General features: G+C 47.5%; 1 long non-coding RNA gene across 3 annotated transcripts in view; it reads left to right on the top strand.

Annotated features, from left to right (window-relative positions):
* Nucleotides 1-221: 221 nt before the first annotated feature.
* Nucleotides 222-18423, top strand: part of LOC148216827 (uncharacterized) — a 40122-nt gene continuing 21920 nt past the window's right edge. The window contains exons 1-2 of one of the 3 annotated variants that reach the window (XR_015794037.1): nt 222-793; nt 3475-3591. This is a non-coding gene — a long non-coding RNA (uncharacterized LOC148216827). Of the gene's footprint in view, nt 3592-18423 lie in introns of all 3 variants that reach the window. The other 2 variants (XR_015794035.1, XR_015794034.1) reach the window with 2 other exon arrangements.

The following is an 18423-nucleotide window of genomic DNA, read 5'->3' as shown; positions in this document are numbered from 1 at the left end:
GGGAATTGGGAGCTGTGGGTAGAAGGACAGGTCTGATGAAGCTTGGAGTCTTCACCCTAGGAAATCCTCCATCTGTCAAAGTGACAGGTTTATGAGTATATATTTAGTGCCAGGGAAGGCAAAGACTGGCAGCCTACAGATATGTTGTATTATTAAAGGAATCTCTTTGTGACAAGGTCATGATCCAGGAAAGGCTTCAACTGGCCCACAAGACAGAATTGTGCAAAGGTCCTCCTGGTTGCCTGCTTTTCAAACAGCACACAAACACCACTTTTGACTTGTCATGAGGGATCCCTTGGTTGCTTTGGCCTGACCTTTTCATCCAAGAGCCAGCCCTAGCTGCACCATCAGTTAGAGGAGAGGCTACTTAACATCATTAGGTTCCCCTCTACAGGCATCTCCATATACCCATAGTTGATGGGCTGGAATTCAACTGGATTCCTGCACGCCCACTGATGACCAGGCTTTTGCTGCTTTGTTGCTCAAACTCTTTGTTTTTTTAGTACTGGTACAACCACCACAGTATTATGTGCAATTTCACCTAATCTAGCTAAATTCAATGCAGTTTAGGCCTCTGCATTCAGACCTGTATAACTCGTGATGCATCAAAACACAATAATATACCCGGTCTACAAAAGTGGGAGATACACCACCCAGCAGCAGTGCAGAAATATCCTTCTGATTGCCTTCAGGATTTAATTTGTTGATTTGTTTGATCCGTTTACATCCAGCGCAGGAATCTTTTTGTGCCATATGGGCTCCTATTTTCAGTCAAGACGTAGTAAATCTCCAGGTAAACAGCATCCTATTCACAAAGCCCTAGTATGAAAGTCTCACTTAGGACCCTTGTCGCTTCACTATTATAGCTTTTGACATGCACAGAGGTTTTCATGGATGGCAGGTCACCAGATCTTGGCTTCCTGTGCATGTTTTAAAGAGCTTGGGAGAGGCAGAAAGAACTGTGTTTGGAAATGCATGGTTGGTTGATTTACTTGTTGCATTTATAGCCCACTTTTTCTCCAGAAACTCAAAGCAACATAGAACAGCTGTGGGAATCTGGGGAGATGGGGAAGAGGAGGACAAGTGACAACACGTGCAACCTGATGTTATCACACAAATGATGCAAATTTCATACATTGTGCTTATTTTTGTGATGACATCATGACCTGTGTAGCATCATTGTGACTTCCACGGGATGCCTACGAGGTCACCCCCTCTAATTTTATCCTCACACAAACCCTGGGAGGCAGGCTGGCTCATGTTTTGTGCTGGCTGCCTTATATCCGTGAGCCTGAGATCTTGCTGTAACACTTACCAAGTAAATTAAGCTTAATCCAGCAGGACTGAACACGTCTATCGCATGTTTATGTCTGTACTTGAGACACTCCACTTCTAATTCCACTAAGTATGGCACCACTTTAGTTACCAATAATATGCTTTTATTGCTATGGTAATTAATTGCTGAGGGATGGACTGGAACACGTTATTTAATTCTTCTTTAATAATAGCTAATTGGGTTGTTGGCTTCGCATAATTTGTATTTAGACTGTACAGTGGATGCATTTGTTGACAATTTGGCTTTATTTTATGCTGGATTTTACCTGACCTTTTTGCTGATTATCATACAGGAACAGGCTGGTCTTGTGATCTGTGACACTTGTTCACAGGTACATTGCAAATGCCTGTGACTAACATCATAAAGGGTTATCATTAATAATATGGATTCCCTGATGGTCAATCAATTTTGGCTTAATAGCAAGTTTGTTGTGGAAAGCCTGATGAATTATGTAAAATGCAGTGCTGTTGATAGCAAACTGGATTCTGTTTTCTTTGACCCTCTGCCAGTTCTTCAGCTGCAAAATTATAGCACTATCCATCTTCCTAAAGGATTCCTTTGAAAGCATTATTAAACAGCAGGGAAGGGATGCGGCACAAGAGTTTCACAAGTCAATAGGAGGTAAATCTGGCCAATTTCCTATTGGGAATTCCTCACACACTTCCAAATGATCTTGTATTGCTTGGTTCAACAAACAATAATAGCAAGCCCTTGGATATGATTTCATCCTAGACCAGCATGGGCTTCATGTTCTTTATTAAACCTTTTTTTTTTCAATTGCTTAATCTCCAAACCTGGATTTTAGAGGCAGTGATACTATGTACACCCCATATGTGTGAAGGGCTATCAACCAAGCAGCCTTCTTCCCCTTTGCAATCAGCCTCTGCTGGGGAAAAGCCAGCCCACCATCACTTACAACAAGGCAGATAGCTAAGATATGGAGTGGTAGAGGAATGGAGAAATGGTGGAGAACATGACTAAGTGTGCCATATACAATCTGTTTTGCATTTCTTAAACTAGCTTGCTACTTTGAAATATGGTCAGAGTTAACCGGCAGTCTAATTTCTCTAGAACTGGGATGAAGGTTGAGGCCTTCGTAACCTTTATCTCATGCTGCACGCTATCCTGCGCTAGTCCAATGACTTGGATCATTCAAGATGCAGTAGAATTTCTAAGAGGCCTTTTTAGAGCCATAATCCACACAAATACTATTCCTCCCCAAAGTAGATAACCCCTATTCAACCTTCTCAAAAGCATCAGAAAAATGTTTTCTAATTTTATTTCAGGGAGAAATTTTAAACCAGTAAAAACACAGAGCAAAACCTTCTTCACCAAGATACTGAAAGGGGGGCATGGGAAGAATTGACATCTCATGTGAAAACTTTGTGTCATTCTTTGTGGGTAATGCTAGTCAGGTCTATTTAAAATTGGATTCCAGTGTCGGGGCAGGTCAGATTGATATGACCTTGGCAACTGAATATCTTTTTTTTTTTTTTTAATCCTTTCAGGTTGAAGAACTTAAAGTGAGTTCTTCAGAGATGAAAGATTCCAACCATTTACTCAAATTTTGCTTTTTCTGGCTGAAGTCAGCCAAAGTAGGACTGGCCCTTGGTTCAAATTAATTCCTCTTTGCAAAAAGGAAATGTTACTGACCACTAAATGATTCAGTATTAACATTTTTATTCAATAAACTTTTCTTTTACTCTAGTGTACAGAGCAATCATAGCCCCAATTCAAAAAGTTTATTCCATTCAAGATGATTGAAAAAATGGGCAATTTTGCAGTTCCAGACATGTGGAAGGTACTGATTTTCAGGATCTGTTACAACTGAATTTGGGAGGCTATTCTGATTTTCTCTGTGGTGCCTTACTCTCGGATCTGGATGGAGGAAAAACAATATTTTATAGTTGTGCTTAAAAATTTGTGAACCCTTTTGTAATTTCAACATTTCTGCATAAATATAACTTAAAACATAATCTGTTCTTCACACAAGACCTGAAACTAGATAAAGAGAACTCAGTTAAACAAATGAGTCAAAAACATTATACTTGTTCATTTATTTATTGAGGAAAATAATCCAAAGGTATGTATTTGTGTGTAAGTAATTCTGAGCCACCTAACCTAAAGCATTTTTCTAGGCAACAAGAAACAACAGGACAATGATGCCAATGTGGGAACCAGATGTCTTCTTTGCCCCCACATCTACACCAACAGCACCATCACAGGCCCAGACAAGAACACCCACAAGACTAGAGGTGCCTTCACATGCTTTCCCTCCAATGTGATATATGCCAGCAATTTCCCTTTGGATTCCACACAGGAGAAACAGGACACATTTTGCACAAAAGAATTGATGGATACAAGTTTCGCATCAGGACTCAAAACGAGGGCAAAGAAACAGCAGAGCATTTCAATCTCCCAGGATACTCCATATTAAACCTCAAAGTGACTATTTTAGAAAAGCAGTGCTTTAAGAGCACCATCCAGGGAGAAATTGTTGAACTCACAGACATAAAACATTTCAGGCAATTCAGAACAAATACATTGGCTTGTTAATGCATCACAGTTGTTAATTGATAAGGCACTTGTAATCTGAATCAGCATCTGCATAACTAGCTGGCCCTCCTCCCCTCCCCTCCCTTCCCTTTCCACTTCACTCCAATTTAAATCCTACCTCAGTCTAGTCATTCCATGCATCTGATGAACTGAGCTGCAACTCATGAACATTTATGCCTTTTTATAAAATTTGTTAGCCAGACTCCAGATGTTTTGCCACCATAAACTAACTCATCTTTCCTACAATTAACCATGACACATGTACTTCTAGGTTTCATAAGGAGAGAGACAGGGAGATTCCATGCATGGGGTCAGGTAACATTAAGAAAACAAGAAGCCCTCTTGTATCTCTAAACTTAGACCTAGGTACAGCAGGCACTCCTGACCTGGCACCCCCAGATGTATTGTGATTATGGGGCAGTAAGTGTTTAAACAGCTCCCTCTAGCCATAGCAGCCATTTCCCAGAGCAAAGACTAAATCATATGGTTGACATTTGTGGGGTGGGAGGTCAGACTAAAGCATATCACTAATGCGGACTGGCCTTATTCTATAAAGTAGCTGCTTCTCTACTGATTTGAAGTCTAAAAACCCTTATTTTGCTTGTCAGCTGCTGTTTTCCATTGCATGGGTACATGGTAGCAATGCCACTTAAATGCCTGAGTTTTCTGAGCATAAAAGGGTTCCATGCCTTCCCTAAAGAATGCTGTTTATAAAAGTAATATGGGAGAATCACATCTGCTTTTCTCATCAATATTGCTTCACCCCCCACCCCCCATTTGGATGTGCTCCAATTTGCTTTTCAGGGAAGAGACATCCATCAGTGGGAGCTGATGCTTCAGAGCCCAGCAAATAATTTTGAGGCAAAAGACATAAGAGGAGACCTGTTGAATCAGACCAGATCCAACTTCCTGTTTCTCTCCATGGCCAACCCAAGGGGAAACTTACCAGCCAGACAAGCATATACCAAGTTAATCATAAACCAAGTTACACATAATATTTTAAAAGTACGTTATATCTGGTTAAGGGGGTTAAATATTAAATATTACATATATTTCTTTCTTTTCAAACATTTTATTTCCTTTTGAAAAAAGACATTAATCGTGGAACAGTGAATAGTGGAACAGCATAAAAATGAAATAGTGTGGAAGGCTGAAATAGTGTACAGTAACAGTAAACGCAAAGGCCAAGTTTCCCAACCCTGCCTTCTGTACCCAACACAGCAGAATCTTCAGATTTGCAATAGGTGATTATATAGAAGAAGAAAAGGAAGGGGAGAGAAATCTGAAAACAAAATATTCTCTCCAAGAACTGCTACCAACAGCTCAGTTCATTCATAATTTTTTTCCACACTTTATTTGGAGTTTGAGACAAAATGGGGTCTAGGAAGAGGGTCCTAAAGATGTCTGGCAGAATCTCACAGATGTCAGTCCCATTCTTTTCCTGCTGTAGAATTGTGATTGATGGATATTTTTCCAGCTAGCCAATGAGGGTGGGAGGGCAGTAAAGCTAGAAAACTCAACCAATCACTTTGCTTATCAACACACTGTGCACACTGTGAGATTTGCCCCGTTCGACAGAGAAACTCTTGTGACACGTGTGGTTCACAAAGAAGGTTTACTCATGCGTAACGTAGTAGTCACAAGCAAAGCCAGGACTGGCTTGGTACAATTGCATCACTTGTTATATTCCCCCCTTCCCGCGCTTTTTCCCGCCTCGTGATCGCGTTGCAGCTGTGGACTATTGGGCCCCCCAATGTCCCCCTTGATTGTTCATGATGGCAGGGTCGGTCAGAGTCCATTGTCCTTGATTGCCAGTCCCCCTCCGGCTGGGTTGGTCCCTCCCTGCTACGTGCAGACCCGCGGGTTCTGTGCTGCGTTGCGATCTTGTTTCGCTGCCCTGCGGCCCCGTTCCTTGCTTGCTCGCGCCGTTATCAGTTCATAGTTAAAAGCTTCCGCTGTGGTTTTCCTGTTTAGCTGGCCGCAGGTGGCTCGTTAATTAGCGGCGCTTTCGGTTCCTCTTTTCCCCGCTAGCTACCGCCGGTGGATTCCGCGTGGTCTGGTTGCGAGCTTCCCTGCAGCCCCGTGCTTCCCTGAAACCTCGTGCTGACCGAACCTGACATGCCGCCCCCCTGAAGACAACTCCCCCCCCCTCGGTTCTATTTCGGCTTCCCGGGGTATTTACTGTAAAAGTCCCGCACTAGGTCCGGCGCCCTTATGTGGGTTTTACTCACCCATTCGCTGTGGGACTTGGGGAAATGTTTCCATTGCACTAGGAGCTGGGTCTGCCCCTTGTGCCTCCGGGCGTCCAGTATCCGGTTGATTTCGAAGTGCTGCTCCCCCCCGACCATGATGGGTGGCGGCACTCCCTCCGCCTTGTGCCAGGCGTTCCCCGGCTGGTGCAACTTTAGCAGGCTGCAATGGAACACCGGGTGGATCTTCCCGAGGCTTTTCGGGAGCGTCAGCCTGACGGTCACCGGATTGATGACCTCCGTAATGGGGAACGGCCCCACAAACCTCGGGCTGAGTTTTTTCGATGCCTGGTGCGTCTTTAGGTTTTTGGTTGACAGATACACCTGGTCCCCCACTTTCCATTTCTCCTCGGGGAGCCTCTTGCGGTCCGCGTGTTTCTTGTAGTCGGCTTTGGCTCTTTGCAATGCCGCGTGCGCCGCTCGCCGGGTCTCGTCGATTTGGGCGAACCAGGCGTCTAGGGAGTTGATCTGGGATTCCGGCTGAGGCAGCTCCAGCATGGGGACGAAATCTCTCCCGGTGGCTACTTTGAACGGAGAGAACCCGGTACTCTTGTGGACGGCGTTGTTGTATGCCACCTCCGCGAATGGTAGTAGCTCCGCCCAATCGTCCTGTTGGTGCCCCACGTAGCAGCGCAGGTACTGTTCGAGCCCCCCGTTCAGGCGTTCCGTGGCTCCGTCCGTCTGCGGGTGCGCCGCAGAGGATAGGGCTTGTTTTGTCCCCACCCGCTTCAGGAACTCCCGCCAGAACCTCGCGATGAAGTTGCCGCCCCGATCGCTGACGACCCGTCGAGGTGCGCCGTGGAGTCGGTAGACATGTTGCACGAACAGTCTCGCCAGCCCCTCGGCCGTGGGGACTCGCCGGCACGCTACAAAATGCGCTTGTTTGGAGAATAAGTCCGTGACCACCCAAATGGCGGTCTTCCCCTTACTCTCCGGGAGCTCCACTATGAAGTCCATGGCGACCTCTTGCCAAGGGCCGTCGGGTTCCGCTACCGACTGGAGTAGGCCTCTAGGTTTGCCTTTGGCCCCTTTCGCTGTCGCGCACACCGGGCAACCCCCCAAGTACGCCTCCACGTCCTTCCGGAGCGTGGGCCACCAAAACTGCCGCCGGATTAAGTGGAGTGTCTTTACGAAGCCGTAATGCCCCGCGCTCCGGCTGTCGTGGGCTCTCTCCATGACCTCCCGTCGGCAACCCTCGGGCACGTACAGCTTTCCTTCGTGCCACCACAACCCCTCTTGGCCGGTTAGCGCCTCTCGGTTCTGCTTGAGCCAAGCGTCCCGCTCCGCCGCCTCCGCGAACCCTTGCCTTACTTCAGGCGCCGCGTCCCGTCGCTCCCCCTTGGTCTGGCTTCGGGTCACCGCCTTTGCAGCCAGCCTGCTGGCGGGGATGACGGAGTCCACGATCTCCTCCCGTAGGCTGGCGTGTTGGGGCATGCGAGACAGTCCATCTGCTAGGAAGTTGCGCTTCCCGGGGATGTGTTTCAGTGTGAACCTGAACCTCCCGAAGTATTGGGACCACCGTGCCTGTTTGGGGGATAGCTTACGCGGGGTCTTCAGGGCCTCGAGGTTCTTATGGTCCGTCCACACCTCGAACGGTTCAGTTGCCCCCTCCAGTAGATGCCTCCACGTGGCCAGCGCCCACTTGACCGCGTACGCCTCTTTCTCCCACACCATCCACCTCCTCTCCGTCTCGGTGAATTTGCGGGAGGCGTAGGCGCACGGGTGGATGGCCCCCTCCGGGCTGGGTTGGAGCAGGACTGCCCCCGTTGCCACGTCTGATGCATCCACTTGGATTATAAACCGCCGGTCTGGGTCGGGATGGCGCAGGATCGGCTCCGCTGTGAACCGCCGTTTTAGTTCCTCAAACGCCCCCTGGCATTCTGTAGTCCACGCGAGTGCCATGCTGGGCTTGGGGGGTTTCCCAGTGCCCTTGGTTTTTAGCAGGTCGGTTAGGGGAAGGGCGATTTGGGTGAAGTTCGGGATGAACTGACGATAGAAGTTCGCAAACCCTAGGAAGCTTTGGAGTTGCCTCCGGGTTCGCGGCGCTTCCCAGCCCAGGACATCCCTTACTTTCGCCGGGTCCATCTCAATTCCCCGGCTGGATATTCGGTAGCCGAGGTAGTCTAGTTGCTCTCGATGGAACTCGCATTTCGAGAGCTTTGCGTACAGCTGTGCCTTCAGCAGTCTCTGGAGCACCGTGCGCACCAGGCTCACGTGCTCCGCCAGGGTCTCGGTGTAGATGAGGATGTCGTCCAGGTAGACCAGGACGCCCCGGTAGAGTAGGTCGTGCAGCACCTCATTTATTAGCTGCATAAATACCCCCGGGGCCCCTTTTAATCCGAACGGCATCACGGAAAACTGGTAGCTTCCGAGCGGGGTGTTGAACGCCGTCTTCCACTCATCTTTTGCGCGGATCCTGACTCTGAAGTAGGCTTCGCACAAGTCCAGTTTTGTGAACACCCTCCCCTTCGACAGATGCGACATCAAGTCCTTCATCAGGGGGAGGGGGTATTTGTACTCCGTGCTGATTGCGTTCAGCCCCCGGTAGTCTACGCACATACGGAGCGAGCCATCCTTCTTCTCCCGGAATAGCACCGGGGCCGCTAATGGTGACTTCGCGGGTTGGATGAATCCCCGCGCTAGGTTCTTGTCTATGAACTCGCGCAGGGCCCCCATCTCCCTCCTCGACAGGGAGTACATTTTCGGCTTAGGCAGGGTCGCTCCTGGCTCTAGCTCGATGGCGCAATCACTGGACCGGTGTGGTGGGAGCTGGTCGGACTCCTTCTCCCCGAACGCTGCCGCCAGGTCTCGATACTGCCTCGGGATTCCGCCGCCCGTCGGGGGTTCCCCGGGTCCGGCCCCTCGCTTTGCGGTCGCCTCGCCAGTCGCCGCTGCCTCCCCTCGCCTCGGGATCGTGGCGGGTCTCCGGGGTCCTGGCGCTGCTGCTGCTGCTGTTGCCGCCCGGGTCTCGGGCCCCATCTGCTCTCGCCCCGTCTCCTGGTGTCCCGGACCCTCCGCTTGCCCGCCGGTGGTTGCGGCTGCCTCCGTCTCCACGGCTCGGTCCCCTCTGCTCTCGCCCCTCGCCGGTCTGTCGACCCCGAACCGCACTGCCTCCGCCGTCCAGTCGACTCGTGGGTTCCGCCGCCGCAGCCACGCCAAGCCGAGTACTACCGCGTAGTCGGCCACCGGGACCACCACAAACCTCAGTTCTTCCCGGTGACTCCCGATCGTCATCTGGACCGGCTCGGTGTAATACTGAGCTGGCCCCCCCCTGCCAGCGTGCCATCTAGCTGGCTGAATGAAATGGGCTCCCGGAGGCGCCTCAGCTGTAGCCCGAGCCCCGAGACCACCGCTGGGTGCATCAAGCAGTGGGTGCAGCCCGAGTCCAGTAGCGCCCGTAGCTGCGCCTCCCCTCCGGATCTCACCCCCCGGACGTGTATCCTCACCCGGAACGGTGGGCAGTCCTCGTCTCCTATTGGGTCCGCGCGCCTCGACTCCCCTGCTCGCACTGGGACGCCGTTCAGTGCGAGTGCGCCTCGTTTCCCGCCGGCTCCGAGTCCTCTCCGGAGGATGCTGTCTCCGGGGTCGACCACCCCCCGCGTCCTTTCTCGGTCACCGCCGCCACTGCCCCCTTCCGCGGTCGGTCGCCGGTCCTTTTCCCGTTCGCACGCGGGGGCTTGACTTCGGGCCGTGGTGGGGCTCCTTCCCGCTCCGTCGGGCACTGCGCCGCTCGGTGGCCTCTGCCTCCGCATCGGAAGCACAGATTCGGGGCTCTGGTCGCCTCTCGCCCCCCGGTGGACTGCCGCCGACCGCTCCACCTCTCCTCGGAGGTCCTCTCCCTCGGCTGGTCCCTCGGCTGGTCCCGTCGTCTTGTGCTCTGTTGGATCTGCCGCCACGCCGATTCCGCCGTTCCGGCCAGCCAGATCCAATCCTTCACTGTGGGCGGGTCGTCCCGCCCCAGTGCCCGTTCCAGGATCTCTGGGTTGAGTCCCCTCTTAAAATACTTCACCTTCAGGGACTCCGGCCAGTCCGTGAGCTTCTCGGCCAACCTCCGGAACTCCAGGGCATACTCCGATACCGATTTGCCCCGCTGTCTGAACTGTAGGATGTCATCCTCCGCCCGCTTGGCGCTCAATGTGTCCTCGAATCTGTCCCGGAGCGCCTGCATGAAGTCCGGGAAACTCCGTAGTTCCGCCGCGTTGGCATCGTACAGCCCGATCACCCAGCTGGCTGCTTGGCCATCTAGCAGCTCAGCCACGTAGGATACTCTGTCCTCGTCTCTAGCGAATAGGTGACCACCCCTCTGCATGAACCCCCTGACGTGCGTCAGAAAGTGCGGCAGCTGTTCGGGGTCCCCTGAGAACTTCCCAGTGATACCTCGAAGTCTCAGGGCATCTGCCGCCCGTTGGTCCTCCGACCGGGGCGCCGTGGGTGGTGCCGGCGGGGGTGCCGGACTGGCCCCCCTGTCGCTCGCCCCCTCGTTCACCGCCGGTGGCCCCACTCTCTGTAGTAGGGTCTGGAGCATCGCCTCCACGGCGTCTAGGCGTCGCTCGACTCTCTCCTCTAGTCGGGCGAATTTCTCGCTCCACTCGCGGTTCCGGAACCCCGAACCCCGGGTCATCGTAACGCCTGAACCGTCTGGTCCTTGGTTCACGCCCACCGACCACCGCTCGGATGGAGGGTGCCCGGCCCTGGCCGCTGCCCCGTCGCTCCCGGGCGGCTCCGACCGCCCTTCCGCGAGCCTGGGTTCCTCGCGCTCCAGCTGACCCACGGATTCCTCGTCGCTGGACATGCCTGTATTGAGAAAGAAAACGCTCCTCGGTGGTACCGGGTAGCGCTGACGGTGAGTCCTGGCTTTTTGTGAGATTTGCCCCGTTCGACAGAGAAACTCTCGTGACACGTGTGGTTCACAAAGAAGGTTTACTCATGCGTAACGTAGTAGTCACAAGCAAAGCCAGGACTGGCTTGGTACAATTGCATCACTTGTTATATTCCCCCCTTCCCGCGCTTTTTCCCGCCTCGTGATCGCGTTGCAGCTGTGGACTATTGGGCCCCCCAATGTCCCCCTTGATTGTTCATGATGGCAGGGTCGGTCAGAGTCCATTGTCCTTGATTGCCAGTCCCCCTCCGGCTGGGTTGGTCCCTCCCTGCTACGTGCAGACCCGCGGGTTCTGTGCTGCGTTGCGATCTTGTTTCGCTGCCCTGCGGCCCCGTTCCTTGCTTGCTCGCGCCGTTATCAGTTCATAGTTAAAAGCTTCCGCTGTGGTTTTCCTGTTTAGCTGGCCGCAGGTGGCTCGTTAATTAGCGGCGCTTTCGGTTCCTCTTTTCCCCGCTAGCTACCGCCGGTGGATTCCGCGTGGTCTGGTTGCGAGCTTCCCTGCAGCCCCGTGCTTCCCTGAAACCTCGTGCTGACCGAACCTGACACACACAAGGTCAGGACAGTGTATTCTGGCAATGAGTAGGAACAAGGCATTAGAGGTAGGGCAAGAATTGGCAAGGAGGGACAAATTTTCCTGTCAGCTCAAAGATGGGTAGAGAGAATGTTAACACCATAGTGGGGAAAGGCCACATGTCCAGGGACTTACTTCTGAATAAATATTAAGAGGATTTCCCAATAGATTAATGGTGGGAGCTAATTGTGATCATTAAGTTTATTGCAGTAGGGTATAAATGTGATAGATGAATAAATGAATAAATCAGAAGATACAAAGAATCATCTTGGTTTCAAAACTTATAAACAAATGAAATTAGCTTGGTTCTTCTCAGATGAAAGATTTTAAAAAAATAAATAACAGAGAATCTTTAGAACCAAATGCTTGGTTGTTTAAAAGGATAGTAACCACAAATGAAAATGTTATTTTCTGGCTTTATAAAAAATAAAGAAGCAGTTATATATTGGGCAAAGTTCTAAAAATTATACAGGACAACCTTAATCTTTGATCCTGCTGTGATGTTATTGGGATTAATTAAGGGTGGTATAGGAATCAAATGCCTGGTACTTACCCATTATCGTCACAGCAGCCAATCTAATTTTGGCAGGGAATTAGGAAAAGAGATGTCTGGAATTATTAGACAGCTGTAAAAGAGTTGAAATATTACCTATAACAATACTGTGGGTTTTCAAAAGCAGGTAAACATTAAGCCCTTCAATGCAAACAAACTTTATGTAATCAAATGCCTGGTACTTACCCATTATCGTCACAGCAGCCACTCAATAGTATTGTTACAAATACTATTATGAGTGTGAATCCACCTCCCCTGACTGTGTCTTTCAGATGTCTTGGACTACAATATCCATGATTTAGAGCCAGAGCCTTGGGATATTACCTGTGGGGAGGGAGATTACCTGGAAGGTGGGAGTGTGTTCTTCCTGGACCTATCAGACTTTTCTGCAGCATTTGATATCCTCAACCATAATATCCTTCTACGAAGTTGGGCCTAGGAGACTCTGTTCTGCTCTTCTTCCTAAGTGGGTGGTTCCAGTCAATGGTGATGGCAGATGAGCAGTAGACCTCTTGGTCACTTCTGTATGGGTTGCCACAGACAGGGCTCGGTTTTTGTTCCCATGCTGTTTAACTCAACATTAAACCCCTGTGAGAGGTCATTTCTCATTTGGTGAGAAAATATCATTCATTAGATGTTCTAACACAATGTCTGGAGGCTGTAAGCAATTGGATCTGACAAAGCAAGCTGAAAAAGGAATTGTAGAAAGACTTAATTGTTCTGCTCTAAGTCACCTGGTGCCCTGATGGCTTCTACGCTAGGCCTGGATGGTATCACATTCTCCTTGAAGAACTTGGGGGACACCTGAATTCATGGCTTTCTTATTGGGTTATCAAAGGGAGTCCATGTCCAGGCCCAGCTTTGACTGGTGTGCTAGTCACAGCATTTTTTTTTAGAGGGGGTGGTCTTAGTGACAGTGACTCATGCCCTCATTATCCTGAGACTGGATTACTGCAGTTTGAATACCTGGGGCTGCCTTTGAAGACTACCTGGAATGCAGAAGCTCAAGTACTGGGAGGCAAAATCTGCTTCAGCAGTGTGATATTTATATTATGGATGCTGTATTGGTTGCAAATACGTTTCGGGGTAGAAGTCAAAATGTGAATTTGACCTATGGCTTGGGTCAGTCTTATTCACTAGACTGATGTCTCCAAATAGAGTCTGTATGCTGGCAAATGATGTTCTGTGGCTGCATCTCAGAGAGTATCAGAGGGATGGAAGACCTTCGCTGTGACAGCCCTGGCTTTCTGTGATAATTTACCCCTTGAGGAGGTCCAGGTGGACTCCATACTTTTCCACCAAGTGGGAGGGGCCCAAGATGTCTGTCTTCTTTATGCTTTTATTGTGATGTCTTCTTCATGGTATTATCATTGTATGTGAGCTGCCTAGAGTTCATGCAGTTTTGGAAGGATATAAGCTATATAACTAAAATGAATGCCTGCATGAATGAATGAATATTGGACTGCTTTGAACTGAAAAGAGTTCTAGAATTCTGGAAAGATTCTGACCCTCCACTTCTAGCTGAATTACAACTCCCAGAATCCTTCACCACTGGCAATGCTCAGAGTCATATTCAGCAACATCTGGGAGGAGGGGAAAGACTTCTCACCTCTTTGGAGGACCAACCAAACTATTTTTAAAGGAGATGATCCTTGATTGCCAAGCAGTGATCATCACCTGGAAGCTATTTCTAAACTGTACTGCAAATCAGAAACTAGGCATTAATGTATTGCCTTCATGGTTTGAATTAAAAGTAACTATCTTTCAGTCATAATCCTTTGGGAATTGTCTCTTTGTATATCCATAGCCCTCTTCAATTTCATTCTATGTAGTTGGTTGTGTGTTGGTTATAACTTTTTTCTTTTCTTTTTTTCCGTTTTGGTTAAGCGCCCGGGTGAAAGTTGAGATAGCTAAAAGAGTTACTATACCTGGCTTGTCTCCTGTGCAGTGTTCTGTAATTCACGCGGCCAAGATTCCTATTGCCTGGTTAGTCCTTGGGGTAAATGAATGACTTCACAGGGATGGGGCATGCCAGTTACAACGGGTGTTGCCTCTGCATATCCAAATTCCCCATTAATCCTCCAACTCCCTGGCGGCAAAGTTATTGTAAAATGAAACCATGTGTCTTTTACTAAGAGAATGCTGCCAAATGCTTAGAAAGAAAGAAAAAAGTATCCCAATTTATACTCAGAACTGACTTCACTTTCCAATCTGGTAAGTGAATGAAAGTCACAAATGTACTTGCACTTGAATGAAGAAATTCCCTTCTGTTGTTTAAAACAAAAATCAGAATCTTGGCTTCAACATGCATCAGGGCTAGGAAGGGATATATTTTACCTTCACAGACTGACTGAAGGTGCAAACTTATGGTCAGGAGATGAGGCAGTAGATATGTCTCATAAGCCCTTATACTGAAAATATATGATGCAAGTCCAGGTTTGCTATGAGTTGTCATTGATCAACTAAATTCTCAAGATGTGCAGTGCTAGCCAAGGGCAACCAATTAATAGCTCTAATCTAGAGGAGTGGAGCACTGGGGATAAGAGGCACTTGGCACACTAAAACTTGCCATGTGGTTTGCTTTGTTGAATGCCAATTTCCTAAACCTGTATTGTTCAGGTTGGTGCCCTCAAGATGAATTGGATTTCAATGCTGGCTCCCAATATCCTGGCTTGGCATGCTGGGAGTTGTATCCCGCCACATCTAAAGAATACAACTTGGGGAAGACTGACAGACCTAGCAACGTGGATCTACTTTTTGTTCATTTATGATACCTCCTAGGTACAGTAGGTCCAGCATAAAATGGCTGTGGTTTGTGGCAAACAGGTGATCGATCATAAGAAGAGGGCAACCCATGAATGTGCAGGCCATGTTCCTATATAGACAGATGGTTCAACAGGAAAAGATTTATAGTATCCACTCTCTAGGGTAGGAGAATATGCACACAACGGAGAAGACAGGCTCTCACAGTTTGGCTGATCTTTGGGCACGTTGATTGGGCCATGGCTGTGTAAATGGGGCAACATCCCTTGCAGACAAACAGTGCCTAATTTTCCCTCTATGTGTGTTTATAAGTAGTGCCACCCCCAGTTGCCAACCTCTGTGTAACTTGATTCTCATTATGTAAGACAGATAAGACATATAACTGGAGGCTTTTCCTTCTCATCAGCCTCCACTGCAGTCCATCCAGCGTGGTATCATAAAACACACTGAATCAAATCACCTCTCCTGTGCAAAACTTTAATTGAAACCAGAAATCCTTGTTTTGTCTAGAAATGGATTAAAGAATAAGCAGTGGGATTTTTGACTCACAGTTGGTGAATGTAGCACTAAATATCTAATCGCAAACCCACTTCCTGCTTTATGAAATGCTGGAAGCTTGTACAGCTTGTAATTGCTTTTTCATTATTTACAGCCTGCCTGCTTCAAGCAAGCTTCTCTCCAACAGAGAAAGCCAAACAGCGCCCTCTGTTGGCCGCACAATCTCTGTGGGGTTCTCAGCAGAAAAGGTGGATGTCAAGGATATTTAACAGAACCAGGATTACTTCAGAATGAGAGATGGGGGTGGATGCTGGGCACTGTTCTGCTTTGTATCAATCCCATGCTCTTGTTTAAAATATTGCTAGGTTAACTGGTGTATATATTTTATTTATATGCTGATATAACAATTACTATTTTTAATCAGAATTGTTGTGAGATGTTAATGGTGTTAGGATGCTATGCTGGTATCTGGTGTAGATGTTCAAATCAGTAGCTTTATTGCTACTCGGACATTAAAATTTGATCAGGGGATGGGAATCATAGAAATGTGATTCTTGCAATGAGTTAGTCTTAAACAGACTTGTTTGAATGATTATAACATATACACATCTCTTCCTTTCTTCTTTTTTGGTACAATCCAGTTAGTCAAGGAACCCCTCAATGAACTATGGCTTCTTGTATGAGCAGGCAGGGAAATAGTTTCCAAATTCAGAGCAAGCAAGTTGCTTTGGAACAAGCAAAAATCTTTAAAAAATTGCTTGAAGTTAGTTTGATAACCTGACTGGTTCAAACTTTTTTAATCATAGTTTTCTGCTTCACATATAATTGTAAAATATGGTTTGCTGAAGTCCTCTTGGTTTATCCCAGTGCTTTGGGAAGAGGGGCGGTGTGAGGTGGACTATGTTGGCAAAAATGTGTGCGTTGTGGTTTATAAACTAGGTTTTAGCATTATGTGTAGTGTGCACTATGGCTTGTACAGCAAACTTTTATCCTTAAAGAAACTAATCCTGAAGAATTTGTGAATGAATCCTACATAGCAAATAGGACTTGGTATTTCTGATTTTTTAAGTCACCATGTTGGTTTGTTTTTTTTAAACTTTGCCCTATGAATATTTAATGACAAAAGTGAATGATATTGGTTTGATTCTATCTTTTGGAATAACAAGGGGCTTGTTTCAGAGTCTTGTGTAAAAACGCAGCCTAAAGGCTTGGCTGTAAAATGTGAATTTTAAACTATGCAATGTTGTGCTTCAGCTTAACATTATCTGGCTCCCATGTGGGACAGCTTGGAGCAAAAGTGTGAGTTTTGTTAAAAAGTTACCCAATTCATGTGATTGGATTAGTTCCATTGTTTGCTACTCATCTTCTACAACAAGACAGATAATGAATAATGACAGCACAATGGCAGAACTTAAGAGTTAAGCTGTAGTAAACAAACGTTGAGTAGTAATGTTTACTGGGAACAGATTGCTCTGCGTTTGTCAAACAAGGAATACAGATTGAAGTCTTGCAGGTCAACTAAGCTATCACCTCTGCTCAAACAGATACTGCCATTCTGGGCGTAGCTTAGAAGCTTCCCTTCAACTCAGAGAATGCCAGGGCAAGCTAAAAATATACACGGCTAGATAACCAATATACCTACCTTACATGTCCTAGTTTATACTACAGCTGCCATTATCTGAGCTGCAAAAATCATTGCCACTTCGTCGCTGCCCATATTATTGCAGCCAGAAATGGAAGCCCTAGTTCACACATTAAGTCAAAATGTAGTTTGCTTTTAGTTTGCATAGTGTGTGAACACAATCATTGTAGTCTGTAAGCCATGGCTGACAGCTTGCAAGCTGAGTGAAGCCAAGTAATATAAGGGCACAGTAGTTAAAGTCGTAGTTCAGTCTTCTCCATCCTGGTGTCCTCCAAATGTCCTAGAAGTATAACAGCCAAAAGTTCCAACTAAAAATTTGGGAGCTGTAGTTATACATCTGGAGAACACCATACGGGGGAAGTCTGTCATAAGTCATATATGTTTAATTTACTGATACTTAACCTGCTTCTTAAAAATTACTACCCCACTTTCATCTGTACTTTGATCTAGTAGCTTTAGCTGAATTTTGGTTTGATCACTCTTGCTTTCTTGGATGAATGAAGGAAAAACAATATTTATATACTAGGGCAAATGTAGAACTGGCAAGACTTAGCCCTGAAATGTTTCTGGTGCTCAATCCCAGCTGTAAAACAGCAATCAAGAATGACTTTGTATACATGGACCATTCATTTTGCTCCCACTAACATTATCATAAACCATCTCTTCTACCCGGAGAGATTAGGCTAAAGGAAATGCTTCTGATTCTAAACTGATAAACTAGCTAGACTTGAAACTCAGAAGGCTCTCTTTTAAACAGGAGGACTGCTAATGATGAACAATGCTGGTTGGTTAGTTCACTTAGCACTTCACCCTGGCTTAAATTCCTCAATAGAATCAGACAGTTCCTGCCTGCAGACTTAACAGTTTTAAAAAGAACAAAAAGCGGTAAAGAAACAACTATGCCATTTGAAATTAACCCACAACTCTGTAACTCTGGAGATCACACCACCAAAATTCAGCAAAACCCACCAAATTGTTCAACTTTCTACTGATTTTTCTATGGGTGTGATAGACATGTGTAAGGTTGAAGATGAACAGGAGGCATCAATGTAAGTAACTCTTATTAACACCCAAAAGACTGCCAGAAAGTCCATCCCCACTGACTGGCAGAGATGGAACTGATGGAATTAAGTCAGGCATTCAGGAGACGGAACTACTTGTCCAGCAAGAACAATAGACAAACCAATAGAGCCAGATTGATTCCTTGGGAGGACCTACTAAAAAACAGAACATCATCGGTTGTCACTCCCAGCTTGCTTGCTCCTTCCTTCCTTCCTTCCTTCCTTCCTTCCTTCCTTCCTTCCTTCCTTCCTTCCTTCCTTCCTTCCTTCCTATTTATACGGCCACCCATCTCATGTATATGACTCTGGGCAGCT

Source organism: Python bivittatus, unplaced genomic scaffold, assembly GCF_059951505.1.
Source record: "Python bivittatus isolate LINGU-HERP-01145 unplaced genomic scaffold, Pbiv_v1 ctg000070_np1212, whole genome shotgun sequence".
Taxonomy (NCBI): Eukaryota; Metazoa; Chordata; class Lepidosauria; order Squamata; family Pythonidae; genus Python; species Python bivittatus.
This window is presented reverse-complemented; position numbering and strand designations above follow the sequence as displayed.